A 15245-nucleotide genomic window follows, 5' to 3' on the forward strand; every position below is an offset into this window, starting at 1 on the left:
TTCTGTTGAAAGGTCATCAGCCACAAACATTAACTCTATTTCCCTCTCCACAGATACTGCTTGACCTGCTGAGTATTTTCTGTTTTGTTTCTATCTCTAAATTCTTTAATTAGTCTTTTTCATTAGACCACTTTCCTTTTGGAAGTTAAGATGTTTTCATTGGACCACTTTCCTTCTGCAAGTTAAGATGCTGTTTTGGAGAGTTTTTGCAGATTCCATGTGCTAAAGGGACTACATTTCTGTTGAGAATTGTGATTTATTCTTTAAACGTTTGCTATTGCTTATCTATTTTTCAAACTAATTTATCATAGCTAACTCAGACACACATATTTGGCTTCTTTACATTTATGAACCTAGTTTTGGATTGAACTTCATCATTATCAAACACAATATGAAATTAAACATATTATGATCACTCTTTCCTAAGAGAATCATTTACCACAAGATTGCTCATGAATACTGTCGCATTATGCAATATTTTATTTAAAATAATCTGTTCCTAAGTTCCTTGACATAATTTTCTAGAAAACTCTCAAATTCATTTCCTAATTCATTGTTCAAGCTACTTTTGGCAATTTTCCAGTACATGAAGATTAAATTTGTCAATGATTATTGTATTACCCTTGGTAATGGTCTTTAATTTCTAGATTTATATTGTGACAAACAGCATAACTTCTGTTTGGGTTTCTATGAATTACTCTCATAAGTATTTTCTGCTCTTTGCTCAGCTTTACACATATTGATTCTATCTTCTATTTTTCTGGGCTAAGCACTTTTCTCAGTATTGTTTTTACCTCATCCTTTATTACCAGGGTTACCCCAACGCATTTTCCATTTTGCTTATCTTTCCTAAATGTAATTTGTCCTGGAATATTCAATTCCAAACTTTGTAATCATGTCTCAATAATTAGAAATTCCTTTATCTCTATTTGTGCCATTAATTTATTTCTCTTGTAATTAATGCTTTTTCAATTCAGCTATCGTGACAATCAAGTAAGGAGGGTTGCATTGCTCCCATCTTTTTCCACTCCTTGTTTGACTGTAACAGGTTTTTGTGGAAGCGATATACTTTCCAATGCAGAGAGCATTTAACTGTTCATGTGCTGTGCTCATAAAATAACCAATCAGATAATTTTCTTAAGTTCAGGTTTTCTCAAAGAAAGGGGTTAGCTTTATTGTACTTAATCTGGTCTGACGTTTACACACATACACACACACACACACACACACACACACACACAAGCACGCACATAGCACACAAACATGTACGTGTACACACATGCGCAAACAGACATGTACACACTCATGTGCAAGCACACACATGTGCAAACACACGCATGCAAATACACGTACATGCACATGTGCCACACACACACATACACACACACACACACACAAATGTGCACAAACACAGGTCTGCAAACACATGCAAACTCAAAAATTTGCACACACAAAAATAGATTGCAGAGTTTGGAAACTTGTGAATTAATCTAGTTAGACTCCAGAGAAACATAAGGAGTATATTTTCCATAGTTTAGTGACTTGGCTGGCTTTTGGAGTATTTCAATGGTTCTGCTGTTTCCCTTGTGGATGGGATCAGTGGCTGATTGGTCTGTCCTTTTGCAAACAATAGGGCAGTGTTGATTTTCTTTAAGCAGTCTTTTTCTACAGCAGGAGTGTGCCTGGGTGAACATGGCCATCAAACAGGGTTCAAAAGCTTGCAAGGTTTGTTCGAGAGAGAAGGAAAAGGATGGACCCTACTCAAGTCTTCTCTCATCAATATCTCATGACCTCTTACTGCAGCGAAGGCAGAAGCTTAAACACACAAAGGGTGGGCTTGTCACCTAGCCATTACCCAGTGATTCAAATATAGTCATTGCTAGGATATTCTCCCTTGTAAGTTAATCAGTCCATGTCTGGGAATCCCCCCTCTCAGTCAGGTCCTCATCGTCCTCGTGATTGGGTTTGAGGTATTCCTATTGTATTTTGATGAATTTATATCTAGGAACCCCTTCTAAGCTTAGGGTCCCATTGTCCAAGCAATTCAGTTTATCTCCAGTTGAATACCTCAGGTGAATACCTTGATGTCTTGCTAACGGAGATAAGATATGTGGTTCACTTATATATCCTTGGTCATTGTCTTTCAGGTTTACAGCCAGTGGATTAAAAATAATTATTTGACATAACACCTTTAATTTTATTTTTTTAAGTATTTTTCCTTGATGTGACGTTACTTGCTTATACCCTATTGTCTTTGATAAGCTTTTTGTCCCTTCTTGACAAGCCCTGCTTGATTTTATCACCGTTTTGTTCTACAGCCTAAACTTTCCATTTTACACTTAAAAATTTACCCTTATCTGAACCCTCCCTCACCCCTTATTTACACGAAACCGTGCCAATTTGACATTTTTCAATTGGATTAAGTCAACTAACGAGGTACAAGTGTCGCCTCTGTTTGTGGGTCAGATATGAAATGTGTAATTCCAAAGCTAACATGCTTCAGATGTGCAGTCAAAACTCTCATTTAACAGATGATGCTCTGTCTGAACTGGTGCATGTGGTGCGTTAACACAGAGAGGCTCTTTCTGGATTGGCAGAACCCAACATCACCAAGGCAAAGTGACAGCATGCCTGGCATGAAGTTACCAAATGCGTGAATGTTAAATCCCTTAAAGGAAAGCGCAGATGTCCTAAGAAAAGCAAACCTTTATTACCTTGCCTTCAGTGCCCTTACTGGCTCCCAGGCAGATTGACATGGTGCAGTTGTCACAGTGGGCACCTCGCTCAGAAAATGCCATCTGTGTGTCATGGGACACTGAGTTGTATGTGATTAATGAGCCTCCTGTCAGAGTTCAACAGCAGCCACATTTACTGCCAAAACCTTTCCACTCCCAACCTTTGCAGAAAAGAAATCAGCAGCATTATTAACTATCTCTATCTCAAACCTGCTTTGCAGCAATACTGCTTCTTTGTAACTGTGCCAACTGACCTCAGAACAACTGCCTACACTGCCAATTAGTGCCACTTGACAGAATCAATCCAAGTGCTCACAAAATGGGGTTCTCAAAAAGCTTTGTGTGTATGTTTATGTATGTGTGCTAAGCACAGTATATCAGCGGTAAGTTTTGACAAAATGCTTTCACACAGCATGTACTATCAGACTGATCAGGTCCATTTCTTTTGCAAAAACAAACCTGGGGCAGCACAGTGGCATGGTGGTTAGCAGTACCAGGGACCCAGGGTTCAGCCAGCTGGGTGACTGTCTGAGCAGACTCTGCACATTCTCCCTGTGCCTGCGTGGGTTTCCTCCGAGTGCTCTGATTTCCTCCCACAGTCTGTGCTGGTTGGGTGCATTGGCTACGCTAAATTCTCCCTCAGTGTACACGAACAGGTGCCGGAGTGTGGTGACTAGGGGATTTTCACACTAACTTCATTGCAGTGTTAATGTAAACCTAATTGTGAACAAGTAAGTAAATTTAAACTTTAAAAACTACGTGAGATATAGATTTTTTAAGAAGATCTTACAGGCTACCATCATCCATTATTTCTGATACAGCCTTTTTACAAACGATATGGGATATAATGCAGGCTAGTAGCCTTTAAGATCTTTTCAAAGCTGTAAAGCAGTACTCACCTAATTTGCCTAAGTAATGGAATCTGAGTTTCAATGCACCCAATGGGAGATTCTACCAAAATTCAGTTGGAATCATCAACCAGGTACAATAAATGTTCCAGTATAATTTGGATGCGAGCGCAGCTTATTGTCTGAACTGATTTTTCTTGGAACTGTCTGTTTCTGAAAATTGTCCTGGTACAGTAGACAGACACTGGACAAAGACATCATGGCTGCTGTGGTCTATTGTACATTCACGATATCTAAACATAGGAAAAGAAGTGGGCCTTTTAGCCCCTTGAGTTTGTTCCACCATCCTGTGAGATAATGGTTGCTCTGCAACCTACTTCCAGATGCCTGCATGTGACCTATAACCCTCAATACATTTTGTTAACAAAAGTCTATCAATCTCAGTTTTACATTTAACAATTGATCTGCCATCTTCAGAAGAATGTTTCACATTTCAATCCTCCTTTGCCTGCAGACGCGTTTCCTAATTTCACCCTTATAAGGTTTGGCTGTAATTTTTTAATTCTACCTGCTAGTCATGGATTCCCAACGAGAGAAATAGTTTCTCTTTCTCTGCCCTATCTTTAATATCACAAAAATTTTGACCAAATGACCCTTAAGCTTCTAAATCCCAGGGGTTACAATCCTTGCTTGAATAACCTCTCTTTATAATTTAACCACTGGAGTGTGAGTATTGTTCTGGTAAAATTATGATGCACTCCTTCCAACGTCAATATATCCTTCCAAAGGACTCTTACCTGAATCTGTTCATAGAGCTCCGGGTGTTGTATAACCAGCTTTGTATAGCTGAGGTATAACTTCTACTAACTCGTATTATAGCCCTCCATTTATAAAGTACTCATCACATTATTGCATTCAACATCACTGTAACTTAATGGGGTGGTGGTCCTGTGGGCTATTGATAAGACTTTTGGAAACTTGGGAAATATGGTGTATGTTCTCGTGTTGCTGCCCCCTTTGCATGGCAATAAGGAAACAATAGTAGGCCCCTGACAAGGCTCCTGGAACCTCCTTGAAACATTGATGGGCTGAAGTCTAACAAATCTGGCAGATGTTACAAGTGGTAGCTCAATCTGGTTGCATGAAAGTTTAACGCTGCGACCACATAGCACTGCTCCAATCAACAGAATCATTGCCAATTATTCAACCACATTGCAATCATATTGCCCAAACTCATGGTGCCATATTCCCTGATACATTCCAAAGTGGCAGTACAATCTGCCTAATACTGCCAGCATATATTGCCCTTGCCAATGCCTTATCCAAAAGAATGTCCAGTAGGCAGAAATGGGTGTCACAGAAACAATGTTGGATTTGAACCAGCATCTGTCATGCAGGAAGTACAAATGCCAAGCAAAGACATTTTATAGCCTTGGAATCCTCGAACAATTGTTTTAACCTTTTTTCTGGAAGTATTGACTCCTTCCTACTTTTGAAAGACAATGGGTCAGATTTTATGGAATGAAGCTTGCGGCTGACTTTGGAGAAGACTGTGAACAAAGATCTACCTGTGGTCCCCTTTTTAAATCTTACATCAGGTCAACACCAGGATGGCATGGTGGTACAGTGGTTAGCACTACTGCCTGACAGCATCAGGGACCCGGGTTCAATTCCCAGCTTGGGTCACTGTCTGTGTGGAGTTTGCACATTCTTCCCGTGTCTACATGGGTTTCCTCCAAGTGCTCCGGTTTCCCCCCCTCATTTAAAGATATGCAGATTAGATGGATTGTCCATGCTCAATTGCACCATGGGAGGAATAGTTAGGGTAAATGCATGGGGTTATGGGGTTAGGGCCTCGGTGGGACTGTGGTCAGTGTAGACTTGATGGGCTGATTGGCCTCCTTTTTCACTGTAGGGGTCTATGATTCTAACAGAAACTCGAAGCATCCAATTACAGTGATATCAGCAATCAGAGTGTGCTGCCAACACATTGAAGTATTCTCACATGGGGCAAACCAGGATTTTAAAAGCGCCAGTTCAAGAAAAAGATAGATAATTTTTTAGATTTTAATGACATCAAGAGGTAAGGGGAGAAAGCAGGGATATGGCATTGAGATGGAGGATCAGCCATGATCATATTGAATGACAGAGCTGTTTCAAAGGGCTGAATGACCTACTCCTGCTTCTAATATCTATGTTTCAGTGATTAACATCAATTTAAATGTAAATTTTCAGATAGTTAGATACATGAGAAGGTGACCAAAGAGGTGGATGGGGGCAAGGCAGTTGACGTGGTATACATGGATTTTAGTAAGGCGTTCGATAAGGTTCACCATGGTAGGCTTCTGCAGAAAATGCAGATGTATGGGATTGTGGGTAATCTAGGAAGTTGGATCAGGAATTGGCTATCAGATAGGAGACAGAGGGTGGTGGTGGATGGTAAATATTCATCATGGAGTACAGTTACGAGTGGTGTGCCTCAGGGATCTGTTTTGGGGCCACTGTTGTTTGTAATTTTTATTAATGATCTGGATGAGGGTATAGTTGGGTGGATTAGTAAATTTGCTGATGACACCAAAGTTGGAGGTGTGGTAGATTGTGAGGAAGGGTGTCATAGTCTGCAGGGAGACTTAGATAGGTTGCAGAGCTGGGCCGAGAGGTGGCGGATGGAATTTAATGCGGAGAAGTGTGAGGTAATTCACTTTGGTAGGAGCAACAGATGTGTCGAGTATAGGGCTAACGGGAGGACTTTGAATAGTGTGGATGAACAGAGGGATCTAGGTGTGTGTGTACATAGATCCCTGAAAGTTGGGAATCAAGTAGATAAGGTTGTTAAGAAGGCTTACGGTGTCTTGGCGTTTATTGGTAGGGGGATTGAATTTAGGAGTCGCAGTGTAATGTTGCAACTGTACACTACTCTAGTGCGGCCGCACTTGGAGTACTGTGTGCAGTTCTGGTCCCCGCATTACAAGAAGGATGTGGAGGCGTTGGAGAGGGTGCAGAGGAGGTTTACTAGGATGTTGCCTGGTATGGTGGGGAGGTCCTATGAGGAGAGACTGAGGGATTTAGGGTTGTTTTCGTTGGAAAGAAGGCGGCTAAGAGGGGATCTTATTGAAACATATAAGATGATTAGAGGTTTAGATAGGGTGGATAGTGATAGCCTTTTTCCTCGGATGGAGAAAGCTAGCACGAGGGGGCATGGCTTTAAATTAAGGGGGGGTAGCTACAGGACGGATGTCAGGGGTAGGTTCTTTACCCAGCGGGTGGTGAGGGATTGGAATGCCCTGCCTGCTGCAGTTGTAAATGCGTCTAGTTTGGGGGCGTTTAAGAGATCTCTGGATAGGTTTATGGACGAAAAGGGATTGGTATAGGCTAGTGGGTCATTGTTTTTGTAACTGGTCGGCGCAACATCGTGGGCCGAAGGGCCTGTTCTGCGCTGTAATGTTCTATGTTCTATGTTCTATGTTCTATGATTATGATTAGATTAATATACAAGCTAATCTATCATAAACAAACTTTAACAAATAATTTAAAACATATGGATTTGTTTTAAGCATAATTGAAAAAAGTGACATTCTACACAGATAAAATTAGCTTGTAATTTAGTGGTTATTATGAAACTAGTTCACAAAGTCACACCTTATTCAACTTGGTTTAACTTTTTCAAGACTTCTTATAGTGAGATTAACATCATGAATGTGGAAATTGTAGTCAGCTCACTGATTGCTGAGGGACTGCAGCCTGTGGGGACCTCAGCTGTGAACCTACAGGAGGAACAGAGAATTATTGACAGTGATTGTGATTCTGACAGTGACTGATAGTTCCGACAATTCTGACAGTTACTGTGGTTTCCTCCCACAGTCCAAAGATGTGCGGGTTAGGTTGATTGGCCATGCTAACATTGCTCCTTAGAGTCCTGAGATGCGTAGGTTGGAGGAATTAGTGGATAAAATATGTAGGAATTTGGGGGTGGGGCCTGGGTGGGACTGTGATCGGTGTGGACTCGATTGGCCAAATGACCTCTTTCTGTACTGTAGGGTTTCTATGATTTCTATGACATCCAACCTTTATAACCCTCTGCAGTAAAGAATTTCACAGATTTACTATCATCTGAGAGAAGAAATTACTCCTCATCTCAGTTTTAAATGGGCGACCCCTCACTATGAGGTTTCATCCTCTGCTTCTAGACTCTTCCACAGGGGGAAACAGCCTCTCAGTATCTACCTTTCCAAAGGCTCTGAGAATGTTATATGTACCAATAAGATTGTCTATCATTCCTCTAAACTCCAGTGACCACAGGCCCAACCTACTCAACCTCTCCCCATAGAAAATCTCTCCATCCCAATTCTTCCAAGCTCAAGGAATAGCATCTCACCTTTTGATTTGGCGGCTGCTTGACTCAACGATGAGTTCAAAAATTTGAACTCATATACATTATATTCTCTGGAATTTAAAAGAATGAGAGATTGTGAACATTGAAGCCCGTAAAATTCTGAAGGAGCTTGATAGGGTGACTACTGAGAGATAATCCCCACTCATCGGGGAATCTAAAACACAGATAAGGGGCTAATCATTTAGGACTGAGATGAGAAGAATCTTTGGAATTCTCTGCCCCAGGTATATGCTCCACCCCTACAGTTCGGAGTGAGGTCATTCAGCCCACTGTGTATGGATAGACTCAAGAGCATCTTAGACTCACCCCCCCCCCCCCGCCACTTTATCCCTGAAATCTGATGCATTTACCATGGATAATCCCCCTAACATACACATCTTTGGAGAAGAAGGGGCAATTTAACATGGCCAATCCATCTAACCTGCACGTCTTTGGAGTGTGGGAGGAAAGTAGAGCACCCAGGGGAAACCCATGCAGATCTGGGGGGAACATACAGACTGCAGGCAGTCAGCCAAGGCTGGAACTGAACCCAGATTCCTCGCAAAATGAGTCAGCAGTGCTAACCACTGTGTCACTGTTTCAGGCAGGGATGGACAGATTTTTGATCTCTCAGAGGATTAAGGGATACAGGACATGGGCAGGAAAATGGAGTTGAAACCAAAGATCCGCCATGATCGTACTGAATGGTGGAGCAGGTGTGATGGGCCGAATGGTCTACTCCTGCTCCTATTCCTTACGTTCTTGACCATGATGAAGAAATCTTCTCCAAACCCACCCCACCCCACTCTGTGTTCCTTTTCTTTGCATGTTTCACTCCTAATCACGATTTTCCTCGAGTTCGCTTTTTGCTTTTGTATGGCAGCTGTTCAATTCTGCCATTCATACCTCCTTTGTGGACCCTTTTGTTTATTTGCTTGTCCTTGTTCCACTCCCTTTTGACTCTGCCTCATCCTTTATCATTGAATGTTTTCCTTCTTCTACCATATCACAGACCTTCCTTTTTGTTCTTTATTTGCCCTCCCTCCCCCATTTGACCCACTTAAAACCTACTCCATTTCTATCTTCCCCCAGTTCAGTCGAAAGATCACCGACTTACATTGTGTTTTTTCTCTCCACTGATGCAACCAGAGTAGTCCCTGCATTTTATCAGATAAATTTGTTGTTCCCCCAATAATTCTCTCATAGTCAGCTCCCAAATAAGTTTGAAAACCCATTTTCTCATTCACTAAACGGTCTGCAGGCAACATTGATCGTCTGGCCTCTGAACCCCAGTGGGTGTGGGGCTCAGCAAGCCACATTGGACAAATTTCTGGCAATGAATATATTTCAGCATTTATAGTAATAGCCAGCAGAGGTCAGTAGAGGTATGTGTCTGAAGCTAACATTTTCTCTGGCTCAAGTCATCAAGAATCAAACTTCAATGATTTAACATTGTTAATGGAATTTGGAGATACCAACTCATTCTTTCAGTGTTACTGTCGATATTTAATGCTATCTGGTCGCAAGGTCAAGACAGTGACAAAAAATGCCTGTCTGGAGTTTGATAAGGTTGACTAGCTTCGAGAAACTGATTGAGATTCTGCTGAGGTATTTAAAAACTGCAAAATGCTTCTTCATCAGAAACCTCAGAAGCTCTTAAACATCTTGACATTTCTTTTCTCTGGCTCTGCTATGACGCAGTGGATGTGGGCATGTTTTGTAAGGCTGACCTTTCATTCGGGCACCTGTCTGCGCCATATTTTTCCGCCAATTTGCTCCTTGACCACATCCCTGAAGGATGTTGGCTGCCTGCAACGATTTGATGAATGCCAGTTAGTCAAGCCTATGTTTTCTGATTCGTGTTCTCCGGACACAGTGTGAACACTTTTATTTTTAAATAAGTTCTGTAAGAAGGGCACCAAATAAAAAGCAATTAGCAAAATCGGAGCAGATCCTCCTGTCCACCAACGTGCCTGACCACCCCCTCCCCCGACCTGTCAGGTCTCCTGGGAGTCAGGCAATTTTCATAATGACAGAGATTGTTCTTGCCAGTATCTGTGCCCACTAATAGGGTAGGGACATAATTACAGTGCTAGGACACAGCTGTGGGCAAAGCTGGCAGCTCCAACAGCAGAATTAAATAAATATTAGATGCGCCTCCTCTTCGGGGAGGCCATTAGCTTTGAGGTAAAAGGTCTTCTTCAGAATGTTTCACGTCTTAAAGCCATTTACTGGAACTGGAATTTGAGGGATCAGGCTGTGGTGTAGTGATATTTTGCTGAACTAATAATCCAGAGACCCAGGGGACCCAGATTCGAATCCTACCATGGCAGAGGGTGAAATTTGAAGTAAATTAAAAGCAAAATCTAGAATTAAAATAAAACATCTAATTGTTGATTGTTGGAAAAGCCCATCTAGTTCACTAACATCCTTTAAGGAAGGAAATCTGCCATCCTTACCTGATCTGGCCTACATGTGACTCCAGAGCCACAGTAATGTTGTTGGCTCTTAAGTGCTCTCAGGGATGGGCAAAAAATGCTGGCCCAGCCTGCGGAACCCACACACTTCATGAGCAAATAAAAAAATGTTGACACTGCACTGTGCTGAGATGCCAGCCTCCCTTTCAATATCAGGTGGCAAGGAGAATGGCCAAAACACATTGTGTGGATCGGGTGTCACTTGTAGGCCAGATTGAGGAAAGATGGCAGATTTCCTTCCCTAAAGGGCATTAGTCACCCAGGTGAGTATTTGTAACAATTGACCATGGTTTCATGGTCATCATTAGACTTTTGCTTTTAATTCCAGATTTTTAAAAAATTGACTTCAAACTTCACCCTCTTAGTGCCCAGGTCCCAAATAGGAAACACTGACCAAATTAACAGATGAAGCAGAGAGAGTGGAATGCCTCTTTGGATAACTTTGTTTAACTTATATTTTACAGCACGTTTGTCCTTCAAGCATATTTCATAGAGAGCTTTATTTTTGATTGTAATTCTTTCAATGCAGTAAAATAAATCCTTTAATAAAAGCATCTTTGTGCTCATTACAAAATTACAATCCAGTTCATATTAAATTTATTATTATGTTCATATTGCTGTTTTTATTAATCTTATCTGATATCCTCTGTTAGTTAAATAGAACGTAATGTATAAGGGTGATCATGCTTGCAATGATTCCTTATGATTGATTTAACTTAGCTATGGGTAAATTAAACATAGTCCAACCCACCCCGTATCCCCCAACCCAGCTCACTCCTATCTGCTCCTCCTCCCAAGAAACTTCTATATGGAGCAAGTAGAAAAAGAAGCCAACTTCAAATGCACTTGTTTGGATTTTGGAGCTGATTCACTTCCTTCTATGCTGCTTATACACATTTATTGGAGGTATACATATGTTCTAAGTTGTAGCTTTGATACGTATTAGAAGAAAGAAAATGACAGCCCTTTGGCCCTCCAAGCCTGCACTGGCCATTCTGCCTGACTGATCTAAAACCCTCTATCCTTCCTGGAACCATATCCCTCTATTCCCATCCTATTCATGTACTTGTCAAGATGTCACTTAAAGGTCACTATCATATCTGCTTCGACTACCTCACCTGGCAGCAAGTTCCAGGAACCCACCATCCTCTGTGAAAAAAACTTGCCTCGTTCATCTCCTTTAAACCTTGCTTTCGTGTTTTTGAATTAAATCTCAATTCTTGGCCTCAAAGCAATCTTTAGACTATAATATAGAGAGCCACATCAGAATGGTATGAACGGCTAATCTGAATTCAGTGCTTCCACTGGACATGAGATTAAGCGACGACCAAATGAATGCATTGAATCAGGCTACCCTCTTATAGATTGTAGATTGTACTTAGTTTGATTAACTAAACCTCATGTCTCCTTGGTTGGAAGTAGAAAAAAGACTCTCATCTTCCATTCAAAACTATAGTTCTATAAAAGCCAGTGGATACTCTTCCTGGATCAGTTATAAGTTTATTGACAACAAGGTGCTGCTTGTGGCTACAGATGATCACAGTCTGTTGTATCGCAGAAATAACTCCAGTAATTTGTATTCAAATAGCTCCTTTAATTATATAAATGTTCCCAATGCATTTCACAGAAGTGTAGAATTCCCAAGGTGCCCCTTGGCTGTTTCATAAATTTTAGTTCAGAGTAAAAGTCCATTTATTCTCCTATTGCCAAGTTTTAAACCATCACTAAGTTTGACTAAAATAAAAACAAAATACTGCAGCTGCTGGAAATTTGAAATAAAAACAGAACGTGCTGGAAAAACTCAGCAGGTCTGACAGAATCCATGTTGAAGAGTCACACTTGACTCAAAACGTTAACTCTGTTCCTTGCTACACGAATGCTGTCAGAACCATTGAGTATTTCCAGAACTTTCTGTTCTTATTTTACAATGTTTCACTGCTTGACCTTCTCCTTTCCTCTGGGGTACTTCAATATTCTAATTTGGAAGAGTAGATGATAAAGTCTCAGTTCACACAAATTTTATTAACCTCTTAAATCTCCCTGTGATTAGCTGGTTCTTGGTTACACTGGTTTGTTTCCCAATTAAGATAAAACCTGTCATACGCCTTTGTAAATAATTACACCGCAGTGCTGAACAGAATACACCAAGAAAGTCCCAATTTTAATCCATAGTTTGGGCTGATTTAAGTTTTGTTATTTATGACAGTAGTAAGTACACTAAATTAAGGATATGGTTTTTTAAAATTCATTCAGGGATATAGGTGCCTGGGCCAGTATTTATGCCCATTCCTTTGAACTGAGTAGTTTGCTATGCCATTACAAAATCAGCCACATGGCTGTAGGTCTGGCGTCACATATAGGCCAGACCAGGTAAGGATGGCAGATTTCCTTCCCTAAAGGACATTAGTCCTGAATGGTCAATCCAAATCCTATTCTCTCTCCACAGGCGCTGTCAGACCTGCTGAGAATTCCCAGCATTTTCTGTTTTTGTTTCAGATTCCAGCAGCCGCAGTAATTTGTTTTTATGTTAGAACAGTCAATGCTTAGGTCATCAGCACCATTCTTGGAGGATTAAGATTTGCACAATGCCTATGTTTGTTACTGGCTGGGACGGACTGCTCACCTGCTGGGGTTTGTGTTCGTTTGGCTGGAATGTTTATGCTATGCAAAGAGTGATACGCTCCAGATGCTAGAGGTGTTAGCTTTTGTTAACTTTGAACTGTTCAGAAACTTCTGGGAACCAGCAAGTGGCCAGCTGAAGCCATCTTGGCAGATCAGCAATAGCCATATTGGAAGCAAAAGAAAAAAAATGACTGTATAAAGTAGGCCAGCTGACAAATATACATTCAGATATATTGTTTCACATCTCGACAGTGACAATGCCCAGTGATCCAATATACCAATGATCCAAAATGCCCAATGGTCCAGTATACCAGTGATCCAATATACCTGGTGTAAAGTTCTTGTCTCATTATCCAATCTTGATTAAAATTTGTCTAACTCCTCGAAGATATGAAATGCTATTTGGCTGTAAGAAGTAGGCAAGTAAATAAATAGCTTAGTTCACATAGCTAACAAATTTGATTGAATTTTTCAAGGAGGTGTGTAGATGACGACAATGCAGTTGACGTTGACTACATGGATTTCAGTGAGGCTTTTGACAAGGTCCTGCATGAGTGACTGATCAAGAGGCACATGGTCTAAGGGCACATGGCCTTCAGGGCAATTTGGCAGATTGGATCCAAAATTGGCCTAGTGGCAGGAGGCAGAGGGTGATGGTTAAAGTTTGTTTTTGTGACTGGAAGCCTGTGTAACATGGTGTACTGCAGGGATTAGTGCTGGATCCCCTGCTGCTTGTAATGTTCATTAATGATTTAGTTGTGAATGTGGGGGGTATAAGCAGTAAGATTGCTAAAGATATCAGAGGAAGTGGGAACTCACTGCCTGAAAAGAGACAGGAACCCTCACAATTTTTAAGAAGCATTTGGATGAGCACTTGAAACATAGAAACTAGAAGCAGGAGTAGGCCATTTGGCCCTTTGAGCCTATTCCACCATTCATTTTGATCATAGCTGATCATCAAATTTGATATTCTGATCCCCCCTTCCTCCCATATCCCTTGATCCCTTTAGCCCCAAGAGCTATATCTAACTTCTTCTTGAAATCAGGCAACATTTTGATCTCAACTACATTCTGAGGTAGTGAATTCCATATATTCATCACCCTCTGGGTGAAGAAATTTCTACTCACCTCAGTTCTATAAGGTTTATCCCTTATCCGTAAACTATAACCCCTAGTTCTGGAGTCTCCCACCACGCGGGAAACGCAGGATGCACAGCATCAGTTACAATGGGCCCCATCCACATCAGGGGTCCTGGTGTTCACATCCATCTTACAGCTGAGGTGGGCAGCCTGAAAGCACCTCAAACAGCCCTTGGCCTCGTGATCATTGGAGTACATTGTCAGATACGAGAGGGAGGTGCGCTTTGATGGAGGGAAGGGGGGGCTCACCCTTCCATGGATGGGGCCCAGTGGGTGCTGCCTCCTTATTGTGCTGCCGGTGTGGGAGGGGAATAGCATTGCACTGGGATGAGGTGCCTGTTGAGCGCAGTGGTTCTTCCTACTGGCTGGCAAAACAGACAGAGTGGAGGCTCTGTGGGTGAACAAAGTGAATTTTAATGCCAAACATTCAATACAAAATGATAAGCTATCCACACTATATTCACCTGTACCCACTAGATGCCTACAGTTTCTTCATCTTCCTCACTCTAATGAGACCCTAATGTACCTTTAAGAAATGTTTTTTAAATCATGTTCTCTGCAGTTATAAACAGCTTTGTGTTTTTTGTTGGCTGCCTGATTAGAGGTCCTTTTATTGCTGCTTAAATGGTTTAAATGGGGTTTTGTTTATTTTTTCATCTGGGCCTAATGCACTGCCTGGGAGTTTATGACCTTTTGAATTGCTGTGGGAAGAGTGATTGGCAGATCAGGTGGGACAGCTTTATTTCTCTCCCAAGAGTTCTTTCGTTTTCAGTTTTGGTTGCTGGCTAGTTAGAAGCTGATTGGAATCCAGACTGACAGCAGTGTTTCTGTGGCTCACAATGGTATTGGACAATTAGCTCTTGGTGGTTGGATGGCAAGTAACTAGAAGCAAGGATTGCCTCCATCTCTTGAAGTGATTTGCTGGCTAAAAGCTAGAGGTCAGCAGTGGCACTATCACGATCTTGAGGTCCGCTTAAAGTTACAGGACTGGGAAGTCAGAGTTTCAATTCTCTATCCGAAGGACTAATTCAGAGCAAGTGTTGCAGAGCTC

Source organism: Carcharhinus amblyrhynchos, chromosome 26, assembly GCF_965287045.1.
Source record: "Carcharhinus amblyrhynchos chromosome 26, sCarAmb.v2.hapA, whole genome shotgun sequence".
Taxonomy (NCBI): Eukaryota; Metazoa; Chordata; class Chondrichthyes; order Carcharhiniformes; family Carcharhinidae; genus Carcharhinus; species Carcharhinus amblyrhynchos.